General features: G+C 43.2%; 1 protein-coding gene and 1 long non-coding RNA gene across 3 annotated transcripts in view; one reads left to right on the forward strand and one right to left on the reverse strand.

Moving 5' to 3' along the window:
* Positions 1-27,661, reverse strand: part of CPEB4 (cytoplasmic polyadenylation element binding protein 4) — a 185,926-nt gene that overhangs the window by 82,949 nt on the left and 75,316 nt on the right. The window lies entirely within an intron of this gene.
* On the forward strand, positions 4,297-15,730 carry LOC140915682 (uncharacterized). Of its 2 annotated transcripts, none has more exons than XR_012160245.2 (3): positions 4,297-4,695; positions 5,989-6,074; positions 9,108-15,730. It is a non-coding gene; the product is annotated as an uncharacterized LOC140915682 (long non-coding RNA). The 2 variants fall into 2 exon arrangements; XR_012160244.2 differs by lacking the exon at positions 4,297-4,695 and adding an exon at positions 4,702-4,843.

A 27,661-nucleotide genomic window follows, 5' to 3' on the forward strand; every position in this document is an offset into this window, starting at 1 on the left:
TAATGCTTTGCTAGGGTAAGCTTTTTTTCTGGTGAAATGGGGAAAAACAGATGGCTTGAGCATGGGAAAAAAAGCACTGGGGAGGTTTTGTGTAACTGTAAGGAGAGGTGGTTCAGTTCTGGATTTCATTTTAAATACTCCCCTGCCTCCAAGTTTTGGAGGGTTCACACTGTGGTCCTTACCCTTATCAACAGTAGCACCTAGCTTCAAACAGGTGGGGGCTCCAATGTGCTAAGAACTGTACACACATATAACAAATGACAGTTCCTGGCCAACTTTACACTGAAATTCAGGATGGCCAAAACCAAGTTAATGACCTTTCGTCCCGAACCCGCTGCTTTTCCGCCTTTCTCTTTCAGAGGACACTAACACCCTCTCCATTGCTCAAGCCCATAATCTTGGCTTCATCTTTGACTCAGCCCTTTCCTTTGACCCAGACATCCAAGCTGTGTCTAATTCTTGCCATATATTCTTGCACAACATCTCCAAGCTTCAATTTTTCCTCTCTGCCGACACTGCTAAAACTCTTATGCAAGCTCTGATCATCTCATGCCTTGACTAAGCAATCTCCTCCTCTCTGGCTTTCGTGCCTGCAACCTCACCCCTTTCATATCCATTCAAAATGCTGCTGCTAAGATCATCTCCTTGTCTTGTTCTGACTATGGCACTGAGTCTTTAAGTTCCTTCATTGGCTCCCTTCCATTGCATCAAACACAAACTGTGGCATTTAGGTACTAATGCAATATAGATGTTAAATTATAACAGAGCTTACAATGTAAAAGGCAAGACATAAAAGGTGGGTGGCACACAAAGGGTTGGGATGTGATGATTGAGCAATGAAATTTAGTGCTCAGAGCGGTGAGGAATGGATTGTACTTTTGCAAATCATCGTAGGCACTGCACAGGCAGGCTCTATGAACTCCTCCCCAACACAGTTTAGCTGATGTACCTCAATCCTGAGCTGTAGCACCTTCTACCATTCCAGTCCTGAAACTCCCACCCAACTCAACCTGCTTTTCCAGTTCTAAGGCTCCATGCAGCTCTGCCAGAATATCTCTGGTTTCAGAGTAGCAGCCGTGTTAGTCTGTATCCACAAAAAGAACAGGAGTACTTGTGGCTCTCTGTCATGCATAGTGGCACCCTCTGCTATTCCCGTCCTTGGCCTTATTCACATTTTATGCTTGTGCACCTCTGTCCTTACCTGCAGCATCCCCTGCCTTTTGAGTTTCTATGCCTTGCCTGCTTGCCCAAAAGAATCCTTTTCTACACTCTTACTCCATAGGCTGGCAGAGGCCTGGCACTAGAGCAGGGCAAATTATTGACTTTTTCAATTCAGAGGCTAACCAAAAAAAACCCCAAAAAATGTTTAGTTTAGGATTGAACAAAATGAAACATTGTGTTTCATTTCTGGATGCTTTTTAACATTTTTTTAAAAAAAGATAAATCTAGCTAAATTTAGAAACAATCATTTCAAAATGAAATTTTCAAAATTCTCCTGTCCCCATTTTTATTCGCCTGAAAACATTTGCCAAATTTGACCCATATTGGATGACCCAAAACTGTATTTTTTGGCCAGTAAAATATTTATTGAAAAAATTGCCCAGCTCTTCTTGGTCCACTCATCTCCTGGCTGGATGGGGAAAGAAGATCTTCCTTTATATAGTTAAAGGGCCACTGACAGATCCTGAGAAGAGCCCTGCACAGTTAGAAGTATGATGAAGTATCATAAGTATGAAGTATCCTCACCTTTCCCTCCCATACCTACAGCATTTGCTTTTCAGTTTGACAGCTCCTCGGCTTAGTTTATTTTCGAGATGGGCTCACACCAACACTCCAGGTCTACCACCCTCAAACTTCAAAAATCATAATCCAAACCTAAATCTGAAGCCAATTTTTTTATTGGCCCCATCTGTGTTATGGGCTAAACCAAAACTCCAGATGTGACCACTCCTGAATTTTGAAGGAGGGAAGGGTTTGAAACCCAGAACTGGAACCAAATTTTGCTACTCAGGCCTATCTCTACTCTGTTTTTTGAAGGCACCAAACTATACCAAGGGTCAAGAGTCAACAGAATTCTAGACTTAAAATTGGGCTTCTGAAGCCACCCAAAAGATTATTATTCCTTTACTACAAAAAAGTGAGACTTTTCAAAGCTGCCTAAAGAATTTAGATGCTCTACTCCCTTTAAATACTCCCTTATTACTACATTAATTTCAATGGGAATTGTACATCTAGATTTCCTAAGCAGTACTGAAAATATCAGCCTTAACGAGATTTTCTGTAGGACAGAAGATAATGCTTCCTGACTGTCTCACAAATGAACCCCAGCAAAAAAATGGGGGCATTCACAATGGAAAATGCGATTGACACTTTGCTATAATAGCAATAGCTGGTAATGCTATGATATGAAACTACCCACCAACTAAACCAAAACCCTCAGCGACACATGAAAATACCCTCTAGAATTTGAAATATAAGTTCAGAAAAACTGTTTAAAGTTTGCAGCTTTCCTGAGGCAGTGGAAAAAATGAAAGGTTGATTAATTTCCAGATCTGTTACTCTGCAGTCTGATAAATACAAAACACACTGCTCTGGGCTCTCACACTAAGATCACTTACAAAGAACGGGTACGAGATTAGTAGCTGCCAAGGAGAAACACTCAGGTTATGTGGGTAACGAAGACAAGGAGAGGGAATGTACAAAAACACCCCTCTTCCTCCCAGACCTTTTGAGCTGACAGTTAAAACATACCCTTAGAGCGAAGGCGTGGTGGAGTTCCCATGGCTGCAGCTCAGCCAAATTAAAGAGGAGTGGCTCAAAAACAATTACATGAAGTCACAACAATGTTCTCCCTTTAGGGAAAGCACTGATTTGCTTCCAGACTAACGAGGATAGCTCTCTCAGATATGGAGGAGTGGTCCCTGCTAGCTTAACACTAGTTTAGCTTTTGGTTGTATCTTTTTTTTTCTGGAACTTACTAGATTGGCACTTGTCAGTCTTAGACAAGTGCCAGAAGAAGAACTTCCTTCTTAGCAGAGGGACCAGTAACAATTTCAAGGTTTGGTATCTTAAATGACTAGTCCTGAGAATGTCTGAAATGACTAGGTTACAATCTAAAGAACGACAAGAAACCAAACAAACTACTAGAAATCACAATCTATAGAAATTAGTAGAAACCAAAACCATGTAAGAGCTTGGCATTCCAGCTTCCATATGGCCAGCATTAACCTCTATCTGTGAAACCATGACAGAACTCACATGGGTAAAAGCAAGATGGCAATAGTAACAAACTGGCTTTTGAGATCTTTTATGTGTGACCATAAAAAGAAAGAGAAAGAAACACTTGGTTGGACTTCTACTGATTTCAGTGAGAGTTTTGATCAGATCCTTACTTAATATTTATATTGCGGTAGTTGCCTAAGGGCCTCAACAATGGAGGAGGGCCCTGTTGTGCTAGGAACTTTACATACCTACAACAAAAAGACGGTGCCTCAAAGGTTTTACAATCTAAGTATAAGATATGAGATAACAGGGGATACAAACAGACAGGAGGAGCACAAGGACACAGTGAGACAATCCTGGTTATCCTGATAGCACATCAGCTGCCTAACCATTGTTGAGTATTTTGCAGGCTTTTTGGTAGAGGAGAATTTTAAGGAAGGCTTTGAAGGAGGACAATGAGGTGGTTTTGCAAATGTCTACAGTGGGTTCCTCTTATACATAAGGGGCGGCATGAGAGAGGAGCATCAAGGTGCTTGTTTGAAAATTTAACAAACTGGTGATGAAGACTGGAATCTATGGCAAAGCAAAGATGGGATTCAGCATCTTAGTAGCATATAAGAGATGAAAGGTAGGGAGGGATAGGCCATGAAGGGCCTTAAAAGTGAAGACCAGTAGTTTATGTTTGATGCTATGGCTAACAGGGAGCCAGTGGAGGGTTGCAAAGAGAGAGGTGGTGTGACTGAAGCAACAAACCAAGAAATGAGCCAGAAAATTGATCCCTGTATCTGTTTCAAGACTGAGATGCACAATGCTACAGAAAGCTTAAGAGACTAAACATTGTTTAAAACATTAAATGATAGCACCAACTGGCATTGCACATTGTGTGACTCATGCTGCGTGCTGACCTGTCAGGAGCTGGTGAGGCTGATGTGGAAAGTATTATATTGACAGAGAGTTGGAGAGCTGGCACTTGGCTCCTCTCATGGGCATTCGCTGTAAGCAAAACAAGGAGGCCAGGCCTCCTTGACCAAATGTTTGTTTAAGGCTTAGAAAGGAGGTAGTTATGCACACTCACCAGATAGTTTATGGGAACAAGGAGAAGTGACATTGGGTTCTTTTCCTAGATATTTGCTGGGGCGAGGAGTTACTATGTCACATCAGGCTCCTTTGTGGAGCTGAGCAAATCATTTGTAACAAATCATTTATTAGACAAAGTTCACTTCTTTGGGGGCCAGACTGTAAGAATACAGTGTGCCCTGAGTAGGAGGCAGCATGTGGCTGTGCTGGCGAGGGAGCAGAAGGTTGAACTGTGGCTTGGAGACAGGGTCAGACTAGCAGTTTACCTCCGCCTCTGTGCCTGCTAAAATGAGCTAGTCAGTGCACTGGGGATATAAAGTCAAGACTCCACCTGTTCCCTATGCTTGCCCACCCATTCCCTATGTGCACAGGAAAGGGACAAGCAGCCTGTGACAGGTAAGGGTTAAAGACTCCCTGCCAGTCACATGATTCAGCAGGGGATTTAAAGGAAGGATGCTCTTTCCAGGGACAGAGAGGCAAAGGAAGAACCTGCAGGCCTGGTCCGTCAGAGGAATTGCTTTGTTTTGGTGTTACTCCTGAAATGGTGTGTTTGAACAGTAAATTGTGCCCTGAAGCATGGGCCTGAAACAGACTTCATCTTGGCATTGGGCTGGAGATAGACCACTCACTTTCACAGCCCCAGAGAGAATGTAACTTGTGAGGTAGGGAGCCCCCACCGGCATGCTGGGTGAACAAGGATCAAGCTCTGTTTGAAGAACGCCTGTGGATAGATGACATTTTAATCAGATATATTTATTATTCAAAATAGTGACAATGTGCATTTTCTTTACATTGTGGCTTGTTTTCTGATATTCAGTATTCAAGTTGCGATTGTCCACATCACTCATATGCTATTGCTTCTGTTCTGTGATTCGCTGAGTAAAATTATGAGCAACAGTTTTCTAGTGTGAATGCCTGTGGAAAGCATACTAAAGATTTTCTAGTGTGAATGCCTGTGGAAAGCATACTAAAGATGACTTTTCCACAAGTCCTTAATTGTGTGACCTTAATGTTCACTTTCTGCCAGCATCTGTGCTAGCACAACACAATCGTATGGGACTGATCACAGAAGGGCACTGAAGATGGCTGCATCGAATAGGGATTTCCATTTGAATTTATGGCAGCCGAAAATGTCACTCGTATTATTTGCCCATCTGTACTCTTACGTCACGCTTGCCTGAGACAGAGTTTTCTCTTGTACCTTAGTGAATCATAACATGTAAAATGAATATAGAAGTGAGGTTGAAATTAACTTGGGCTTTTATATGTTGGAGAGCAGAGGGTGAAATCCACCTCACCAATTTCTCAAACCAGGGCCATGCTGTGGGATGTTGACAGCCTCTGCTGTACCTGCTATTCCATATGGGCTTAAATAGCGGTGACAGTCATATTGTGCTGGTTGTACAAGATACTAGCTTAAGCACAGATCCAAAGATCCTGGCCTGGTGCTGGTCCAGCCTCAGTGAGGTCTTTTGTACTGATGTGTGTTCAGTAGGCGGACATCTCAAACAGCCCCTATGCAGGGTTTAACTAACGCAGGGGGCCTTGCACCAGTCCTCCGCACTTGGGCGAGTTTCACACTATGGCTTAGACCCCCAGCTGTACTGGAGCCTTGCCTGGCACAGCTGGAGTAGGGAGGCAGGGCAAATGTGGCTGTATAAATCACTTGTACTTTCCTCTGATCCCCAGAGCTGCTGGAGGCCAGTCTGCCTGAGACTGAAGGAATTGTCTGACTGAAGGAAGAACAACGCAACTTTGTATGATCAGCTGGAGTGGTGATTAATTCATTTTCTTCTACTATCCCTTTGTCGTGCAAGTTCTTCTCCATGTTTTATGTTGAACTAACCCTCCCCACCACCCCCATTGCTGCCAACACTCATTGGTTATTATTATTGCAGTGAAATCTAATCAGAGCTAAGATCGACTCATTACCCAGAGAAAACGTGTCTCTCAGACAAAGCAGCAATTTAGTCTGAGTCACTGCAGCATCCCTGAGTGTATCCAAAACAATAAAAAACTGGGTAAACCAGTCCATTAGAGACTGAGCTGTCACCTTCTCCTCCTCCCGCACAGTCCCAATAAGAAGTTCAACATATTCTGCCTGCCACACATATGGCATGGAGCAGGAAAGCCTCCTGCACCTTTTGTTCTCAAAATACGTAATTCAGAGAAAGTCCACGGCCCACCTATTTGTTTCCTCTCCATTACAGCCCTTAAAAGGGGGCTGGGGAAGGGGTGTTTTTAGCACTCGGCAGCAAGCCTATGATGTGCTGAGGATGGTTATATCAGTATCTAGGCCACTGAATGTTGTTTTAGGCCCCAATCCTGCACTCAGTGGTGAGTGTTGTGTGTCACACTGAACCCTGATAAAGCCCATAGATGTTTGACTGAGCAGTGAAATATGGTTCTCCTAGTGCTATCCAAGGAATAGGCCCCAAATGAGCAGTTTGGGGCTCTAGTACCCCTCTCTCAAATATATGGGAGAGGGGAGGACCCAGGTGAGTGTCTAGACATGAAGTGATGTGGAAGGAGGGGCATGGGGACTTTAAATACCGAGCTGCTTTTCCCTTTCCTCAGCAGAGGTGGGAGAAAGTTGTGCTTCTGGCCAACTGCCAACCTACAATGCTGGTTTTGAACGTTGGCTGTCATGGGCACCAATGCCAAGCAGGACTATCTGAAATGGGATTATAACCCAGCTGCAGTTAGTAATATGAGCTGTTTTACGGAGAGATTTTCAAAGGTGCAGAAGGGAGGTAGCAGCACAATTTGGGCACCTAACTCCCATTTATGCCTTTGAAAATCTAGTAGGGACTCTCAGGAGGAGACAGCCCCGCAGAAGTGCATGTTCACCTACATGCCCCACCAACCTGCAGCATCAACAATTTGTGATATCTGGTTCTCCTCTTGAAGCCCCAGCTCCTGGATGCTTCTAATTAACTGAGAGTCTCAGCCTCCTGCCGCTTGCCGCAACTGGGCAGTTGAGGGCGAGGTCCCCCCACCAGAGCGGGGGCTGGGAGCTGCAGGGGTGGGACTGACTGGGAGCTCCAGCCCTGGGGCAGAAAATGTCACTGAGGTCAATGGAAGTGATTCCGTGATTTCCATGACCTTCGTGACACAATCGTAGCCTTACGCATGATTACCAGGAATACCCTGAAAGCATGACCTACGTGCACCCTAAAGCTTTAAAATCAGAAGGCAAACAAAAAGAACCCCAAACCTTTTTTTTTTTTTTTTTAAATCTCACGACTTTTAGGCCAACGTCGTGATTTTGGGAGGCCTCATTTTTGACTTTTAAAGGTTTGGGGGTTGGCAGTAGAGAACATACTTTAATTCTGACCTGAAGGGACCATCTTGAGGTCTGTGGGGAGAGTTCAGTCTCTCTACATAGTCACCCCTGAGCCTTTCTTCCGCAAAAAGTGAGAAAATTGTGGGTGGAACAGCGAGATTCATGCATGTTTGTGAGGTGTTCAGAATATACAAGTCTAAAAATACATTTTGATGGCAACAGCTTTCAGTCACAGGGAGCTGTTGTTGACCACTGGCTAGCAAGTTTGCAGATGACTGTACTAAACATCTCAGTATCTCGCTATAATATGCAATGCCTCCCACGTGAGAGTGGCAGGGAACAGTACACAGAGCTTTGTTTTGTGCCTGTTATAAAACTGCCTCAGGAAATGATTCCTCTTGATCAAGATTTAATCCGATAATGAAGACACAATAAGAATGAAAGTGTCAATTTCAGTTGAGAAATCTGACTGGCTTAATCTGAAGCAGCTTAATCTAATTAGAGCTATTTATCGGAATAAAATAAAATGCCCATTGTATTAAGAATCATAAACAACTGTGTTAAGATAACATTAAGGGGGAGAGAGATGCATGATCTAAAAGCTAGAAAATCCAGGATCACACCTAGGACATCATCTGCCGCTCACTCTGTATTGCAGTGGTCCCCAAACTTTTGAGAGTCATGCCCCCCTTACCTCTGTCTGCATTCCCCTGAGTCCTGCCAGGGCTGGAAGCGGGGCTGCGGCTCGGGGCAGGGGACGCAGACAGGGGTAAGAGGACCACAGCCTGGACTACAGCTGGGGTGGGGCCAAGAGTGGAGCCCTGGGCGCAGGGCCGGCAGCCAGGGATGGGAATGGAGCCCTGGGTGTGGGGCCACCAGCGGGGTCGCCAGGCACGGGTCTGGCAGCCAGCGCTGGGGCCAGAAGCAGAGCTGGGTGGCACTCCCACCCCGCCACCTGTGGGAGCTGGCCCGGGCCTCAGACACGACCTCCCAAGATGTTCCTCTGTGTCCCCTAGTTTGGGGATCTCACAACATCCCTCTGTGTTAAGTATTATTATCCTCATTTTACTGATGGGGAAATTTTGGCATGGAGAGGTAAAGAGACTAACCCCAAAGTCATACAGTGAGTCGATGGCAGAGCAGGGAATAGAACCAAGGATTTCTGGCACTTCCAGTTCCTTTCTCTAACCACCATGCACTATACTTTCATAGAAGGAGAGGGGAAGGGGAGTTAAAGACAGAGCATCAGTTCTCAGAAGTGCGTATTATGTCTCATCTCAGTTGAAATTAGACTTTAATCTCCTAGACTTTCAAGTAATTGCATAGAGTATTCCCATTGGTTATAAGGAGTCACATAGCTAACAACCCTGTGAAATGCTTTGTATGTTTAGGGCTTGACATTACTTTAATGGGTCAAGTCTTTCAGTGTTGGCAGAGTAACACCAATGACATCAGAGGGAAAAGCCAAGTTGAATTTTTCGACCTGACAGGTTTGCCTGTGTTCTTCCCTGCTTCCTTATAGGTGCTTCTAAAGCTAGATGTTGTGGAAATTTGGATGTTGAAGGACTGAGTTTCTCTGAGTCCAGAAAATCTTTCACATGCAACATGACACCACAAACCAGACAAACTCAGCAACATGGAAGCCATTCCATCCATGCACAAAGACATTCTATGTTTCAAATGTATATGGACTAGCCTTCAAAATCCACTTGTAATTAGTTGAGCAAGTCTATCAAAGGTTCAAGACTCATCTCTGTTTCTCATTTTGATGCGGGCTCAAGAAAGCAAAACTTGAAGACTTAAACGTCAGACCCAAAGCAAACTAGCGCAGGCTCAAGGTCTGGAATTTGCTTCAAGTTCTTCTCTAAAAATGGTAAAGCTGAATGGACTGTTACCAAAGAAACTGAAAGGAAGCTACTTAAGGAGAAGCTGAGGCAAGAGGAGGAAAGGGGGAGAACAGATAACAAAATTAATTCTCTTCTAAGTGCAGAATTAGAGGAGCTGAAGCAACCCTTGCAGAATGCAATAAGCAGAGAAAGCCACGCTTGAGAAAGTAAAGAGATTCTGAGTGATGGCGTCCACCCAAGAATTCTACAAGTACTGCATAAGCAAATCCAGATAAAGACATTTTTGAACAGCTACTCGACACACAATTAACAGAAGGAACTGAACTAGAGAAAGCGCACATACAATCCCAGAACAGATGGATTATAAATCTCTGAAACAGAAGGCTCCGCCTACAGAAGTTCCTATCCATCTTTAGAGAACCAGAGACAACAAAATAACTATAGCAACATTTTAACGATAGGGGGGTGTGCATGTGTTTTCACTCACCTTCAGCAGATTGTAAGTCACAAGACCAGCGGTGAGGGGCCTTATTCTCCTTGGGCTTGAACCTGCAAGGTGCTGAGCTCTTTGGCTTTGATCCAGCAAAGCACTTAAAACATACACATCCCATTTTTAATTGCAGCAGCTCAGCTAAAGAAACCATTCATCATGCTCCACAGAGCCCAAGCAGCTCCATGAGTTCAGCAGGAGTTGAGAGTTCTCAGGATCATGAAGGATTGGGCTTTGAAAGAAGGAGTGGAAACAGGCTGTTTGTCCCCCATCAGGACCAAGAAGTTGACTGGAAGTTTAAAGAGGCTGGATCTTCACTAGAAAGAAGGATGGTTAGGAGTCTAAAAGGGTGGAGATGCAGATTTGCATGGGGATGGAGGCATATCCATATGCCTGGGTTTACACTATCTGGCATGTTTTGTGGTAGAATAGCACATATTTGCATGGCAAGGAGGAGTTGAAGCAGATAAGACACTACTGTAGACACAGCAGTTGAGGAACCAATATGACAGGCTGGGGTTTCCAGGGCTATATAGCATTTGCATAGACATCTTGTGATGGGGGCAGAAACAGCAGGCAGTAGGACCCCTTTAAACTTAGTACATGGACCAGATCTCAGGGCCAGATCTTCCAGTGCTCAGCGTCCTCCTCTGGAGGCAGATTTTCAAAAGAGCTGATCAGTCAACATGATGACCAGTTCTTCTGAAAATCTGGCCCAAAGTACCAAACTACCATTATGCCTGTCCCTCAGGAGGTTCTGCTCATGATAGTGCCTTCCCCAAGTGATTTAAACTACAAGCGTTTAGAGACCTCTCCCGCATAATCCAAAGTTTTACTATCAGAAAACTGAATACTGATCATAATTACTCTGGCTCCATATGGCAGTCCCAGCTAGGACACCGCTAGAATTCTCCCCCATAGGGACTTTCAACCAACTGCCAATAATTTCCCAGACTCCCAGTACAAATAAATAAATAAAGCAGGAGAAAAATGAAAATGAAGAGGATACTTGAAATTGCAGAACTGAATTCAGGACATATTTTAAAAAAGCACTGAGGAGAGCATAGTCTGGCCAGTGACACTTCCCTGTCCTATCCATCTTTGAGCCGAGAACAGTAATTCCTTGTTTGCAGCCTTCTCTGTTAGAGGCTAAATGTGATTGTAACTGAAGTACATTGATTAACCCAAAATAACTTTCCCTCAATTTGCTGGCTGCTCAGGAAGACTCAGGAGACCTGCTTTTGTTCTGAGCTAGTCATTCAGGAGCCCTGGCTCCAGTCCTTATGTATCTATTGAAACTGAGTGAACCAGAAAAACCCTAGAAACTACACGAAGGACACATAGTGCTGTTTAGTTAGTTTAAAGCGAGGATTTTTTTTCTGCATCACTTCTGCAATATTTTTAATGGTCTAGTTAAAATAATTTCATGGTTGCAGTTTTTGTTCCTGTGCTTAGCAAAGCAAACTGTAGGGGTTACAGCTGAGAGAGGCATGAGGGAAGGGAGGGGACAATCTCTCCCTCGGCACAAAAAAAGTGCAGCATTTTATCATGCTGCTTGCAAAATGATGTGTTTAAAGGGCAGAATTGTCAATGTCAGATGCGAGGCTGAGGTACCTATTAATAAACAGCCTCTGCATCAGAAATTCTTTGTAGACTTTAATCAGGAATTTTCCATAGTAACGCCGTGTGCCTACGGTTAGCTCAGCAACCATGGTTTAAATTCCACCCCATGGACTTTGAGTTCATCTTTGCAAGCAGAAGAACGCATATAAGATCACATGAACACAATTCTCTTCACTGGAAGTTAAAATGTTATGTCTTTCTGTTTCTCTCTGTCTCTTCTATTTCTTCCAGTATATTTTAAATAGATGTTGGCTGGAGAGGTGGGATTCAGGTCCAGATTAATTATAGGATGGGGTTTGGAGTTCACTTTGAAACCAAATCTGGGCTGTGATTCAGGTTCAGATTTGTTGGTGTCAAAATCTAAAAAGCTGTTCTTGAAGTAGTCTCACAAGATGATGGTATAGCCGGTCTTGTGAGACTTCCAATATTTTGTTCCAAACTCTCACTAAAATTTCTTTTCTTGCAAGATCTCAGCCATGTTTGAACCAGATCCAGGAAATAGGCCCCTTCTGATTTGGGATCTGGCCCAGAACTGAAAATGTGAGGGAAGACTCAGATCCCAGGATTTCAACCTTAAATATGCCCTCTTGTTCCCAAATTGGGAGAGGTCAATATCCAAGGCCCAGTTCTGTCCCATCTCCAAATTTAACCACACAGCCATTACACAACAAAAGATACTCAAATATTAGAGGTGGAACAGCTGTAAGTCCAAGCCTGCTTGGGATAAAAAAAATCAGCATCAGCTCTTCTGACAGTGTCTTCCCACCCTCTCCAGATCCGTTTTGGTTTCCTCAGGTCAGTTTCATAACACAGCCATTTGGAATGTCAGAGGTGTCATGTAAATGCCTTCTACTCTTTTGAGTGTAGAAACCCTCCCACATGTCACTGCTAAGGTTTCTAAGAAGGTCTTAGTATGACTAGAAAAGAACAACACAACAATTCAGCCTCCTTTATTCTCAGAACTTTCACCCAGCAACAGGGACTGTAATCCAAGGCTCTGACCCTGCAACTGACAGTGAATGGGCAGGCTGTTGCACCTGCATAGAGCCCCATAGACTCTAGTATGGGTCTGTGTGGACCCAGCAGACATCCCACCTGCTGCCAATTGCAGGTGAAGGGTCCAAACATCAGCCTGCTCCAGGGCCATCTATCTGACTCCCAAGACAACTCACACTACCACAAAGCTAACCTGAGCATTCTTAAACGTACCTGTTCCTCAGATACATACATATACCTTTGCAGAAAACTAGTTAGGATATATATAGTACACTGCATGTATGGCACAACCCAAATCAAACCAAATAAAAGCTCTAACAATACTTGGGTTTATTTCCACTCTGGTTTTACTCTGAATTTTACAAACCACAACAGTCTTAACTGCTATGGATTTATGTTTGTGCCAAAAACATTTGCCATGGTCTGACTATAAATAAACCCAATGGACCAAACATCCAGACAGGTTAGGTTCCATGCAAGCCCATCCATTGTGTCTGGGACCCTAGAAATATGAGCGCTGTAGGAATTGTCCTATCAAAGAGTCCTAGGCTCTTCCTCCTATCTCATATGCCCATTTCAGTGCATTTGAAACAGACGAGAAATAAATGCTACAGAGGGAAGCAGAGATCAAATACTACACAGTCCCTGTTGGTTTTAATTCTTTTTCAATAGCAAGTATTAATGAATTCAGTGGCAGTGTTTGATCCAGTGCTCAGTGTATCTTGCCTGCAGAGCTTATGGACTGATTGATGGGTAGTTTTCCAGATTTGAACAATAAGAACAACAAAACTAAAGGACCCAACAGTACTTTTGTATAGTAATGTTTAATGGCTCACTGTCCCATTGTGGTGATTGTTCTCTTGGCCTGTGGTGAGAGCCAGTTTTAATCAATGGAGCCCTTTGGAATCAAATGCAGGTATTTACTAGAACGTGACACACAGGACAGTGTTTGTCCAGCTAGCAGTCTGCCTGTGTCAGCTAATGCCCTGTTTGGAAGAGGTTTCTGAGTCTGACACAAAGACATGGATAACCAGACATTTCCTCATCATCACAACTAAAACCTCGGAGTGGACTGTATATATGAATGACACAGATAAACTTTCTCTCTTTAACACCATTAGACTGGCCTCCAAATCTAAAAAACTCCATGAATCAATATTGAGCTTCAGAATTTCAGCAATTTGGGGTGCACAAATAAATGAATCAGAGAAGCTCACTTTTTGTGCATTTGGTTACCCATCCACTCATTCCCCTCGCTCCTGTGTGAGCTGGGCTGGAAATGAAGGTAAGGCAGGTGAGGGGGGGAAAGAGAAACTTTAAGGTGCCACAGTAGCAGTGGCCCATGAGGTTGGTAGGGAATCTCTAGCAGCTTAAAATTATTAGGATCTCAGAGCTCTTCAAAAAGCAGGTGAAAATATATCTCCATTTGACAGATGAGGACACACTGACATGCCCAAGGTCAAATATTGAGTAGCAGAGTCACTAATAAAACCCAGGTCTCCTGACTTCTAGGTTTGTGCTCTATCCCCTGCTTGCTCATTGCAAATGATCTACACTGGGTCCAGTTCATCATTGTCTATGGCCTGTTTCCACCAACTCAGCTGGATGTAAGTAAGGTGGGGGGGGGGGGGAGAGGGATATAAATCCACCTAGGGGATGTCCCCACCAGCATAAAGGACCACTGCACCAGGCACAAAACCACATGCACCAGCTCTTTGCCAGCTTTGCAGCAGCAGCTCAGGTTGCACAGGGCATTTCAGGGTGAACCAAAGGAGGGTGTTGTGTGCCCAAGGTGGATCTGCAACCCACTGATTCTGCACTATACAGTGGCTTCATAGAGGCTACTGCAACAGAGGTGCAATTTAGGACTGCTCTAGTTTGTATGGGTGGCCAAATCAGCCCCCACAGCTGTTGAATAGAGGAGAGGAAAGATGTCTTTTCTCACCCTGCATCAGCACAGGCATATATCTGGCTCACAAGTTCCGCAGTGCCTACGTAGATTGACACAATATTACAACTACTAATTGCTATTGATACTTGGTAGAAATGTTCACATTTTATTTATAAGGCACCTGTGGATTCTGGCTACCTTATGAAATTTAACTGAACAATAAATCAATTTTAAAATAAAAGAGAAAGAGACAACATGGCCCAATTATAACAGAGTTACTTGATGTTTAAGCTACATTGAAAAGCAGCATCACTGTAAGTTTGGACAGTGAGAGAAACCCAGAATGGGAGGCTGTGAAATTCTTTCTGTTTGTACAGACTCTGCCAAAAGTGCTTTATTAGCAGGTTACAAAGTCTCATAGACTGGAATTTCTGCAGTAAATTGCATTCAGGCCAAGCTCACAAATCATTAGCCATGCAATCTTGTTTATGCTGCTAGTACTTGGAGTTTGGCCTATTACAAAATCAAAACAGCAAGGCTGAATGGTTCTAAGCAAAAAACCTAATGAGTGAATAAGTTGGTAGGCTGGAGGGATGCTCATTTAATGTAAACATGGCCAGAGCAGAGCATGTGAACAATCTTTTTAAGGTGGAAACCCCACTGAATAGCCAGAGAGAGACAACTATTACTGGAGTCTAAATCTGCTAATCAGATCAATGGGAGTTTTGCCGTTGATTCCTATGGCAGCAGGAGCAGGCTCATTGCTCTTTACATGAATCCATTTCCAAATACATGAATAAGATGTGTGAAATCATGAAATTAAAAGAACTTGAAGTTTCCCATTTTGGGAGTTTTCACTGGCAGATTTGTGAGGCACAGGGAACCTACTTACTGGAAGAAATTGGGGCAGGAGGATACCTAGAGGGAAATTCCTCTTAACTGAGCAGAGATGTTGAGCAATCAACCAAATATATGATGGTAAAAGTACAACTACACTGGAGAGCAGTATAGTGACCCACAGACTGCCACAGTTCAGCAAAGTCCATCCTGGAGGGTCCACATAATGAGATTTTTTGAGAACCAAGCATTGAGGGGCTGGTTTGTTAGGAAGGTAGGGAGGAGATCTGGGAAAGGATATTTCACTTCCGGATGGTTCCTAAGATGAAACAGCCTGCTGGAGAAGAGTGTTCTGATTACAGAAGAATCCATCCCACAAGGGGATTGTGTGGGGCTTGACAAATAATACATGGAAAAATTCACAAATGCTTTTTACAATAAACAGGGTGAGCTGCATCTTCTATCCTGTAGGTGTGTATTATCTGTTGCTGATGGACTCAGACAATCATCAGTTTATTTGTGCAAGGTCAGACTGATGATCGGTTTCAATTAATGAGATCATTGTGACTAAAAATGTATGCCCCTGTACCTGTCTTTACTGTTAGCCTAGTCTCCTATGCCCCCGTTTGCCTGCTTATTCACCAGTTGTATATTGTCACAATCCTATATTATGAGTGACACAGATATAGCCATTTACGGCAAAGTCTTTGGGAGAATACACTGTATTAAGTTTATAGGATCATAGAATCAGAGGGTTAGAAGGGACCACAAGGGTGATCTAGTCTAAGCCCCTGCCAAGATGCAGCATTTATTGTATCTAAACCATGTGTATCATTGTGGGCTAGGGATTTTATGCAATTCCTTGGGGGAGGGTGACCATAGCACCTCCAAGCACTAAGAACATTGGAGGCTAGTTAGGCAAATTCAGTCAGGTTGTAACACATCCAGAAAAGTACCACCACGTGGAGAAGCTCACATATACTAGGTCAATTAGGATTCCCCAGGCACCAACAGCCAAAGATAAATATTGGATAAATAGCCTGAGTTTAAATTGACTCAGGACTTTCTTTCTGATCCAGCAAAAAGAGAGGACCTTCTGTGTGAGGGGCGTCCCAATCCTTCCCGGGAAGGGTTGGAAGGACTTTGTCCTATTGAGGCCCCATCAGACAGATGGATAAGCTTCTAGCATGCATGCAGGTTCTTTTATAATTTTTATGTTTTCTCTGTAATGCTTTCACCTTAAGAATAACTGCACTTGCTTATAAAAAGCAATGTGGTAACTCATAACTGCTGGCAAATATGCTGTTCACAAGCCTTTGAAGAGAAAGCAAAGTGCAGACACTGGCCTGTTTAGGCAGTCTGACTTGCTGGGAATACCACAGGGTAGGCAGGGAAATGTGCAGCCTGGAAAAACCTCAGTCAGGAGAGAGAGACACACAGGTCTCTGTCCAAGAGAACAGCTAGAGTGGTGCCCACAAGGGCTCACAGAGGGGGAACACAGGTGCAGTTGCCTTGAACTATGACAATGAGCTCTCTGGGACAGGGATTATCTTTGTGTTACTTCTTTGCACAACGCCAAGTACAAAAGGGCCCTGATTCCTGATTGGGCTCATTAGGTGCAACCATAATAGAAATCATAATACAAATTGATAAACATTTGATACACTGTAACATAAATACTTATTCTTCTGGGACTCAGCACCAGGAAGCATGTTACAGCTATACAGTATTTTCCTGTTGAAAAGTTTTCACCGAATCAGGGAGAAGAACTAACAGTAACACACCTGTGACTCTGGTGACCAATCACACACAACAAAGAGTCAAAGTGTACAATTCCACAACCAATTCATAGACTGAAATTTGTTTGTATAAATTATTCAGTAAACACTCCTGAATACCCAATGACTTTGTGGTAAGCAGGAATGGGGTCATGAGTGAGTCACAAGAAGCGATAAAGGCTATATCAATCAGATAATTTATTCACAAGAAATAGTTTGACCAGCTCTAGGACAGTCTCTCATAAGCTCCGGCTAACTTTGCAGAATCCAGGAAATCACCAAGGAAACGCTAAATGACATGACTGGCTAATAGCAAACGAGCCATTGCAGCACTTTTCACGTGGATGGAGCTGCACTACCTCTCTGCAGTTTTGTGATCAGTGCAAACCATATACAGCTTCATGTTACTTTCAGTGGTAACTGCATAGAAGTACACGCTCTCCTCAACAGAAAATAATTTGGAAATTCTGGCATGTGTGTTCTTGAATGACACATATCAGGCTGAGGAGTCAGAAGTCAGTTTAAACTATAAACATACCATCAGAAAACAGTCAGATCTAAAGGGAACTAGCTGCAATCATACAAAACCTTCCTTTCATTGCAGTGTGTGCCTGCACAGTGTGTTCCCATAGCAAGAGGACGTATTTGTTTCTTACACAAAGACAGTATACCTTTTTTACATTAGTGTATGTTGCATAAACAGTGAGTATGGACTGGAGCAAGTGAAAGGGACCATGTTCATATCAGATCATCAAAGAGTCAATACAGGATCTCTTATAAGTTCAACTTACAAAACATATATGCTAATTTTATACTATTTGCATAAAAATGACGGACCTTTTTGTTTAAAGGCCTGAGGATTCCTGGTGTCCTTGGCGCACACAACAAATGTACCAGTCAGCCTGCAAGCCATTACAGAATATTATACTGCCCTAGGTGACCACTTATTCTGCTGGGCCATAGAGCCAGCCTGGTGTATTTTCGGTATTCTCGCTTCTAGGATTTTTATGCTTTTTTATGTCAGCTTTGAATCTCACTACTAACAATCCACCAGGCTTCATCTTTCACTCTTCAAACACAGAGACACACAACTGCCTCTTAAGGATTCTGGGAAGTGTAGTCTAAGAGGAGAGTTTTTTAGCTAAGAAGTGCTACAATTAAAACTACCACTAATGGGTTGTCAAAACAATCTGGGCCAAATTCTGCTCTTCCTTATACTGGTGCAACCATTAAATCAGTAGCGCTACACAGCATTATTCCCATGTGTTTCAGGCAACAGGCACAATTGCTAAATAAATCACATGCACCTGGGAAGCCAACACTGAAATCCTGGCCCTTCAGTTCCAAAAACACAAGTCTACTATTTAAACTAAAGGAGAATTCCCTTGTCCTCCCTGTGGGCCCAGCCACTAAACACACACGTCACACGCACAGCCAGTACATTGCAACAGAGAGCACAACCAGGCCCAAAAATGCACATAAGACAACATTACATCACTACAGCATAAATCAAAATTAAAGGTCAGTTAGCATAAATGGGATGAGGGGAAAGAGATTTCAAATCCTTTAATGCACCAGAGCCGTGAATTGCTTTACACACTGTATAGCAACTATGGTACCACAGCTCATCAGTTTCCAGTGTCAGGCAGAACAGCAGCACTAAGCATCTGAGGCAGACAGGCTTTGGAAATACTGGTCGCAAGAAATTCATTCCTTCAGGGAGCTAAAGGCATCAGTAGTGTGGACAGAACGAGAAATGTTAACATGTTCTGGGCCCTAGTGTCCCGAGGAGCTGGCCAGGGAAACCTGGCAAAAATTATACTCAAAAGGACAAGTGTACTAAACCTTCCTCCCACCTTCCTTTCCAAAATTCCTGGTAATACACAGGCAGCAGAGAGCAAGAACCGGGGAGTATGCTATGACGGGGGAGTGTGGGCTGGAAGGAGAGAGAGAGGTCATAAATTGGGGCCTCACAGGCAGCAGCAGTGAGCACTGAGGCATGAAGACAGATTCCGTAGAGGTGATTAATGTTAGTGTCTGACCTGTGTGCATATGAGAAAGACAGCGAGAACATCAAAGCTGCCCAAAGGTTACATTGCTCCAATGGCCTGGTGCTCCAATGGCATGGTGCTGTGGGCACAGCAGAGACTAACTAATCTATCACCAGCAGAACACTTGCTGCAGCAGTCCAGGTGGATGAATAAGCAGCCTGGGACCCATATCCTGAGTCGGAAGTGTCCACACATGCAGCATGGCAGATGATGAAGAGGGACGTACACGGACCTCTAAGAACGAAAAGAATCTTAACAATGGCTTTGGCCTACTGCTAGATGGACATGGTAGAATTAGCAATAATGATGCAGAAAAGACAGAAATGTTCAATAAATATTTCTGTTCTGCACTTGGGAAAAAACAGAAGGTGTAGTAATATCATATGATAATACTCTTTCCATTCCACTAGCATCTCAGGAAGATGTTAAACAGCAGCTACTATAGTTAGACATTTTTAAATCAGCAGGTCCAGATAATGTGCATCCAAGAGCTCCAAAGAGCTGGCTGAGGAGATCACTGGACCGTTAATGTTGATTTTCAGTAAGTTTTGGAACACTAGGCTGCTCCAGAAGACTAGAAGAAAGTTAGTGTTGTGCCAATATTTAAAAAGGGTAAACAGGATGACCGAGGTAATTGTAGGCCTGTCAGTCTGACACTGATTCCAGGCAAGATAATGTAGCAGCTGATATGGAATTTGATTAATAAAGAATTAAATGCCAATCAACATGGTTTATGGAATATAGATCCTGTCAAACTAACTTGATATATATTTTTGATGAGATTACAAGTTTGGTTGATAAAGGCAAAACTGTTGACATAATATAATCAGACTTCTATAAGGTATTTGATGTGGTACCACACAACATATTGATTAAAAAACCCCCTAGAATGAGATAAAATTAACATGGCACACATTCAGTGAATTAAAAGCTGGCTAACTGATAGGTCTCAGAATCTGATTGTAAATGGGGAATCATTATTGGGCAGAGTGTTTCTACTAGGATCCTTTAGAGATTAGTTCTTGGCCCTATGCTCTTTAACATTTGTATCAATGCCCTGGAAGGAAACATAAAATCATCACTGATAAAGTTTGCAGATGACACAAAAATTGGGGAGTGGTAAATAGTGAAGAGGAGAGGTCACTGATACAGAGTGATTGGGGTTACTTGGTAAGCTGGGTGCAAGGCAACAGTTTGAATTTTAATATGGCAAAATGTAAATGTACACATCTAGGAACAAAGAATGTAGGCCATACTTACGATGGGGGACTCTACCCAGAGAAGCAGTAACTCTGAAAAGATTTGGGGGTCATCAGTTGAACAAGAGCTCCCAGGGCACTGCTGTTGCCAAAAGGTCTAATGAGATCTTTGGATACAAAAAGAGGGAAATTTTGAGTGAATAGAGAGAATATTTTGCCTCTGTATTTGGAACTGTGCAACCACTGCTGGAATACCATTTTAAAATCAAGACTGGATGTGCATCTAAAAGATCTGCTCTAGGATTTATTTTTGGGACATTCTATGGCCTGTACTATACAGGAGGTCAGATGAGATGACCAAAATGGTCCCTTCTGGCCTTAGAATCTATGACTATGATCCCAGGGCTGATGCTCAAATAAAGGCACTGAGAGGCCAAATCATCCTTGCACTTTCGCTCAGCTTCGCACAGGGATGGAAGTGGAGGAGTAAAGATGGCTTCATGCATCCCCTATGCTGGGACTGCTGAAGGCTTTGTATGGCACACAAAACAAGTTAGAGCACCATTGACTTGCATTTCAGGCACACTGGCCACAAGGGCCATTCTGGCAGCTGGGAATAGTTGGAGCATAGTACACAGCCATTCCCAAAAATATCCCTGGCATGCAACCTGCTCCAGGGTTTCCGACTGCGGGAGAGGAGTTGCTGTAGAGTTGGCAGTGCTGGCTTTGCACCAGCTCTGGATTCCCCCATACATTGAAGGAATTCCCCCTCACCCATGAGGGCAGGGAAGAAGGTACTACAGGGCTTTACTGTCTAAAAGAGACAGCACAAGAAATATTTTTTCTCTCAGCCTTACAAGCTGAGGTACGTATGAGCCTTATTGATCAGGTCTGTGCTGCACAGGTATCAACACAATGCTCACTAACCTCCCAAAGTCTCTGCACTGGATTCTCTGCTGAACTTGGGATGGATTCCCTTTGAGGCTCTCGTTTTGGTTGTTGTCAAGTCCTGGTCAGGAACCAGGAGGAGAAGTTCCCACAATGTAACACAGCACATTTTATAACCTTTTGAAGCTGCTTTCACTTGTGACCATTGCAGCCATTCAACCTGCTTACATACCCCTGCCTCCTTGCTGTGTTTATGCAGGTTCCCCGCACATCAGCAGCCCAACCCCGGGCTGACTATGCAGAGCCAAGGTGGGGGACACATCAGTGCTGTCACTTCTCTGTATGTACATTGCTCTCTTTCAGGGCATTATGGCTTTTGTTGCACTTTTCTGTCATTTCTTCTACCCTGCGCCACGGTATCTGAACACTTTATATTAAAGGATGGATTTTTATGTGCCATTTATACCTCTGTGACAAGTTAATACTATGATTGTTAAGCAGAATGAAGTATTGATTGGTTTGTTTTTTTTAAAATGACTTGAAACTAAGATATGATTCTGCCTTAAAGCAAAAATCTGGCCTCTCTATTTCATTGCTAGGGAGACAGAGGGAGAGAGAGATTCCTGCAGAGATTATTGTATTTGTAAGAGTGTTTTTTTTCCTCTTTGCACATGAACAGTCCATGTGAGACTAAGTACTTTCCATGTGACTAGCTCATTCCCATGCTTGTAGTGTAACTGGGCATTTAAAGCAACAACAGGCAAGGTCAGCGGCTATTTGTTGATGCTAACATGAGAACAAACATTGCAGAAAAGATTAGCATTATAAAAATACATGTATGTTGCCCAAGTGAGAGTGTCTGCTCCTTTCTAAAGAAGCATGCTGGGATTGGTGATAATTCTCTTCCTCTCTCTCTCTCTAATGCCAGAGAGGTAAGGAAGGCCTATTGGTGTTGTAATGAAAGAAAGTATCAGCTGAGTCATCATGCCAGTGAGGTACCACAGGGCACTTGACTGCATAACCAACACCACTCAGAGAGGGATGTGTGCTCTTGCACATAATTTCCTGCTTCCTTGACAGCTGCAGCATATGCTGCTGCCTCAGAGCTGCAGTCCCGTCTATGCTGCTCCTTTAAAGCAGTACAGCACCCCACTGAGCAGAAAGTATCCTGTGGCATTGCTTTCCCAGAATGCTCTCTGCTGTCAGAATGGGCCTTCACCTACTCCACCCAGTTCTTTGGTTTGAATGGCAGCTCTACCAGGGCTTTACCCATGTAGCTCCACGCATTCATGAAACCTGAAGTGGGTGCATCATAGAGTTAATGGCCCATGTGCCAAGTTGAGAATTTTCTAAAATGAACTAAATTATTTAACTGAACTAATATTTGATGAGGTTCCACACTGCAAATAAAGATAGGCCAAAATATGAGGGGCTCAGATCTGGTTATGGATACTATCAATAGAGGCATTGTATTTTTTTATCTGACACTCAATAGCAGTTTGTATCTCAATTCTCAGCAGGCTACAGCACCAGAATAGCAGATATCTCAGAACTACCATCCTGGAAGATGGGCCTAGCACTAGATTTAAACTTCCCAGGCTCAGATGGGAGGAGTGTGTTTGAGGCTAATCTTGAGCATCTGCCAGTTTTATCTCTGTATTAGATGCTGCTAGAATGGCAGTACTTATAAGACAGAACTTCACTCCCAGGCTCTGATTCTTGGGCTCTTTGACCCCAGCTGGTAAAGCCCACTGTGAGATATCACTTGGTACATGAGCTCTGTAGTTTTAAAGTGCTGGTGACAGAAGCTGTACTGACAGATTACAGCCCTGTTTATCCACAGAGCAAGTACATCATGGGCAGCAAGGAATGGAAGCTTCCTACATAGATCCTTCTGCCTCCGTTCTGAACGGGAAGGAACACCTTTAGGGACGAGAAGGAAATTCAGTCTCTATGACCCATTTGGTCCTTGGTTTCAAGTTTGACATTTCCAGGCTGCTATTATTACAGCTCCAAAGAATCATTCCACAGGTGGAATGTGCTTTTCATTCCTTCTAGACATGTACTTTAAGTGATAGCACTGACGCTATTTACAGCTACTTCTGTCCATTTATCACAGGAACGGACTCGGATGTGGGCCACAAGTACTTATGATTTTGGTGCAACTGTGAGGAAGTTCTCAGGTGACCAGTTCCAGCACAGTCATTCCAGAGAAGAGAAAAATGATGAGGAGGGGGAAGACAAGAATGTTTATGCTAATGCTCCCATCTTTGGGAGCCTGTATGGATTTTAGAGTGTCAATAAAAGAGGGGGGCTGATCATGCTGGTTAGAGCAAAGCATGTGTGGGCAGGCACTGTTCAAGCTTCCTGTATCAGAAGGTGCTCCAGTGATTAAAATATTTAGAGTACATCTATGTCTTCAATGAAGAAAAAGACGTGTCCTTGACTGGGACTGGCAAACCTCTGTTAGCTAACTCTGGTTAAAATGGTAGTAAAGACACAACAACTCAGTTTTTCACTTGGGTTAGCAGTTCGAATTAAAGACTGTGGGGAGCCTGGGGTTGAATTCAAGCTGTTAAACTGAGATAAAAACTGAGCTGCCATGTTTTCATGCTCACCTTTTATCTGAAGTGAAGCACATACCATCAGACCCCACAGCAATGGTAGATCCTGATCTGCAGCATCTCCACGCTTCAATTAATTAGTAGTCTAACATACAGTAACACTGGTGGACCAGAGTACTAAAACCTCAGCCCCGGGTATGCTGTCTGACACCCAAACAGAACAACCTGACCAGGCCAATGACCTGATTTAGGTTCAGCCTCTTCTTGATGCACAGGTGCACTAAAGTCAAGATTGTATCGACTGTTAGCACATTCTGGAAGGTGTCATGGTCCAATAGTGCAAAGAGAGAGACATGTCCTAAGGAGACCCATACGGCTATCACGAGGGAAGGAACTTGGTTTGGCTGCAAAGATGGTGATGAATGACTCAGGTTACTGAGATTTAATGGGGTAGGAAACGGACAGTAATTCACACATCAAATCATTGCAGGTGTGAACAGATGAGATACTAAATCCTGGTAATTCTTCCTTCTATGTGAACCAAGCATGAGGTCAGGGAGTAATCATCCCTCATGTTTATAAGAAAGGTGCCCAAAATTGATTCTCAGTGCATGTAAAATACTGGAAAAAGATGACAGGCTGCCCTTAGTCTTCCAGGCTTTTGATTCCCTAGGGCGCCTACAATGACACATTAGACTAAAATGAGCCTCTATTATCTATCAGGGCACAGGCCAAGCTGACTGCATCTTCTTTGGGCTGCTTTTGCAATAGGATCTGCTAGACAGCTGTAGAAAATTCACCTACAATGGGCTGCTGTGTTTCACAGCTGTGTTGAAATCTATTTGTGTCTTTTAGCATACGGAGTAAAATCGAAACCAATGAAGAAGTTAAAGTATAGGATGAGGAAGAACCTGGATGTGATCCTTGAACACAGCGGCTGCGGCTGGGGAAAGGTGACATTATCTGGCAAACACATAGCAAAATGAGTGGCAGTTGAAAGGCAGGATTTTGATAGACGCTAATTATTAAACTGTAATTAGCACAAAGAGCAGCAATCTGTTGATCTCCCCTCTTTTACCTCATGACACTGTATCCTGTCAGCTGATGCATCTGAGGGGAAAAAACGGCTGACAGGTTACTTTGTATCTCAGGAATATAGGCTGAAAAAGATACAGCACATCCCCAAATCAGAGAGCAGGTGTGCTGGAGGGAGAAGAGAGTGCTTTAGTAAAATGAGCAGGAAATGGGGAAAAGCCAAGGATGTGCCAAGACTGAGAAAGAGAGGCCAAGATACAGAAGCCTGGATTCACTCCTTCACTGGGCTTCCCTAACTTACATCCTATCCGCCATGGCCTTATGTGCATTGCAGAAACTGGGGCACAGCCAGGACCTAAGGACCCACAACTCCAGTGCAGACCCTCTGAAAATCAGGCCCTCCGTGTCTGAAGCTGGGCACCCAGAATTTGTAGCACTTTAGAAAATATGGACCTCAGTATGTTAGTAGCAAAACAAGGATGAAAATGTTGAGGGGGTAGGGTTATGCTGCTGAAAGGAGTAAGCCCCAGTCCTACCTACACACTCTCAAAACTCACCTCGGGTTGAGAGGGACATGGAAACTGTCATTGCACTGAAGGAGAGGTCAACCTGTAGTGAATCTAAAATTAACTGCTATATATTAACCCAGCTATAGCAGGCAGCCATGAATCCGTGACAAGAAAATGAACCCAAACAAAGCTTTGGAATATTTCTGACTGCCAGATAATCGGGCCTGAGCTTGGAGTAGTGGAGTATCCTATCCTTCCTTCCTGGTTTCTAGCAAGTAATCATTGATTAGTAAGGACTCTATGCTGAAACCACTTCTATAAACATTTACTCAGCAAAATAAAATGATCATTCTCTCTGGCTGGCAACATTTCTGTCCAATGATTTGTTCACAGTTTGTTGTTGTTATTTTTTATTGAAACATACCGACAAGATTCTACACTAGCCTGAAACTGAGGGAGAAAAATTAAGAACTGATCATTCGGGTGGATGTGAGCATACAGAACTGTTAAATATATTACAACAAACTTCCCTTAGGAAACAGAAAGCTGAGGTTGGATGAAGTAACTATCCCTTATTGGGGGCAGCAGGGAGGTGGGGAGAGCTAAAACCTCACCACGCCCATTCAAATTCTTGGGGAAAACAAAAATCAAAACAAAAAAAACCAACCTTTTTTTAGTGACAATACCTAAAAACAGGAAGAACAATGCTCTTCCTTGGTTATTACTGTCACTGGGCTTTACATTAGATCGGGGTGCCCAAACTATGGCCTGTGGGCCACACATGGCCCACCAGAGCATTTCATAAGGCCTGCAGCCTGTTTCAACACAATACGCTAATGGCCGATTCATTAGCATTTTGTTGTCATGTTTACATCATTTTAGTTTACACAAAAGTGTGTAAACAGCCAATACTGTTCATAGAAACAACCTATTTAAATACATACTAAATAAGCTGAACTTAAAATGTAAATCAATTCAGGTGACTTTAAACCATATTAAAATATATAGAAGCTGTTTGGCCCACACTTGGCTCTGCTTATGTTTATGAGGCCCTGATATGTGTAGTAAGTTTGGGCACCACTGCATTAGATCATTAACTGAATCTGTTTAAGTTCCAGAACTAACAATGTTCACACAACTCCCATTAACATCAATGGGAATTTCAGTGTAGATCAAAGGCAGTATATTACCCTAAATGTAGCACATGAGGGTACAGAGTCAAGTGTAGATTCCTTTGCAAACATTTTTATGTTACCTTAAGAAATCCAACTACAATGAGCATAGATACCTGTAATCATGTCAACTTCATGGTGCCCCTTACTTCTGTATCTCCTATGTCTAGCAATAAAACTGTAATCTGTGTTTGTAAACACCACATGATGGCTGATCTCTGTTATTGTGACCTTTTTCTTCATGAGTAATCCCATCTGCCCTGATGAGTGGAGATAATTGCTAGATCAGATTAGCTCTCACATATTATATTGCACATCTCTTGGATATTTTTTCCACTTCTATTGTCCTGAAGGACTCACTTAAAGTGCTCGGCACAACAGTTGTGGAGAGTTTTACACACTCGGAATGTCTGAGGCATGGAAAATTCCAAAGACTGTCATAGCTGTAACAAAGTGTTAATTCAGTCATTGTGATGTGGCAATTGAATTCCTTATCTCTAGTTGTCTTCAGTTGCCTTATTGAACTGAGTGTTTTAAACTGGAGCCAGCAGACTGAAAATTCAGTACGCCAGCTGCAGATTCTGTAGAGAGACAAAATGCCCAGAAGAGAAACACTTGAAGGCAAGAACATCTCTAACTATTATGGAACTGACTTATTACACCAGGGAAACACCATGGTACCTGTCACCAATCCAGCCAAGACTGGGAGAGATCAAAAGAGCTGCATGATGACCTATGTGAAATGAGTGGGTGTCAGCTCTCCCCACACTGCCTCGCAGATATGCCTCCACCCTGATCTGAACAGACCACCTTTTGTGATGAGCGGGAGCTCCATACCTGTATGTTACTTGGCTTCTTGGTTGAGCCTGTCACAAGAATGAGGGCTTTTGTCATATGAGCACTTTTGTGCTAGAAACTGGACCAAGATTTAACATGTCAGATGCACCGAACAGCCAACAGACAGTGATAACTTTTGGTCCTTATTGACCAAGATTCATACTGGTCAAGTCTGGTGGACTTTCTGCCACCAGAAACGCTCCTCCAGGGTCTGGCTGGCAGAAGTTGCTGTACATGCTGGATGAGTTTAGCACTAAATGTTTATATTACCTTTTAACCTAATTGCTATGGTGGTTGAAATTCACTTAGATATAGGCTGAAAAATACATCTTGGCCTTTTTCTCTGTTTGTCCTGTTCA

This window comes from Lepidochelys kempii, chromosome 8 (genome assembly GCF_965140285.1).
Source record: "Lepidochelys kempii isolate rLepKem1 chromosome 8, rLepKem1.hap1, whole genome shotgun sequence".
NCBI classification, from domain to species: domain Eukaryota; kingdom Metazoa; phylum Chordata; order Testudines; family Cheloniidae; genus Lepidochelys; species Lepidochelys kempii.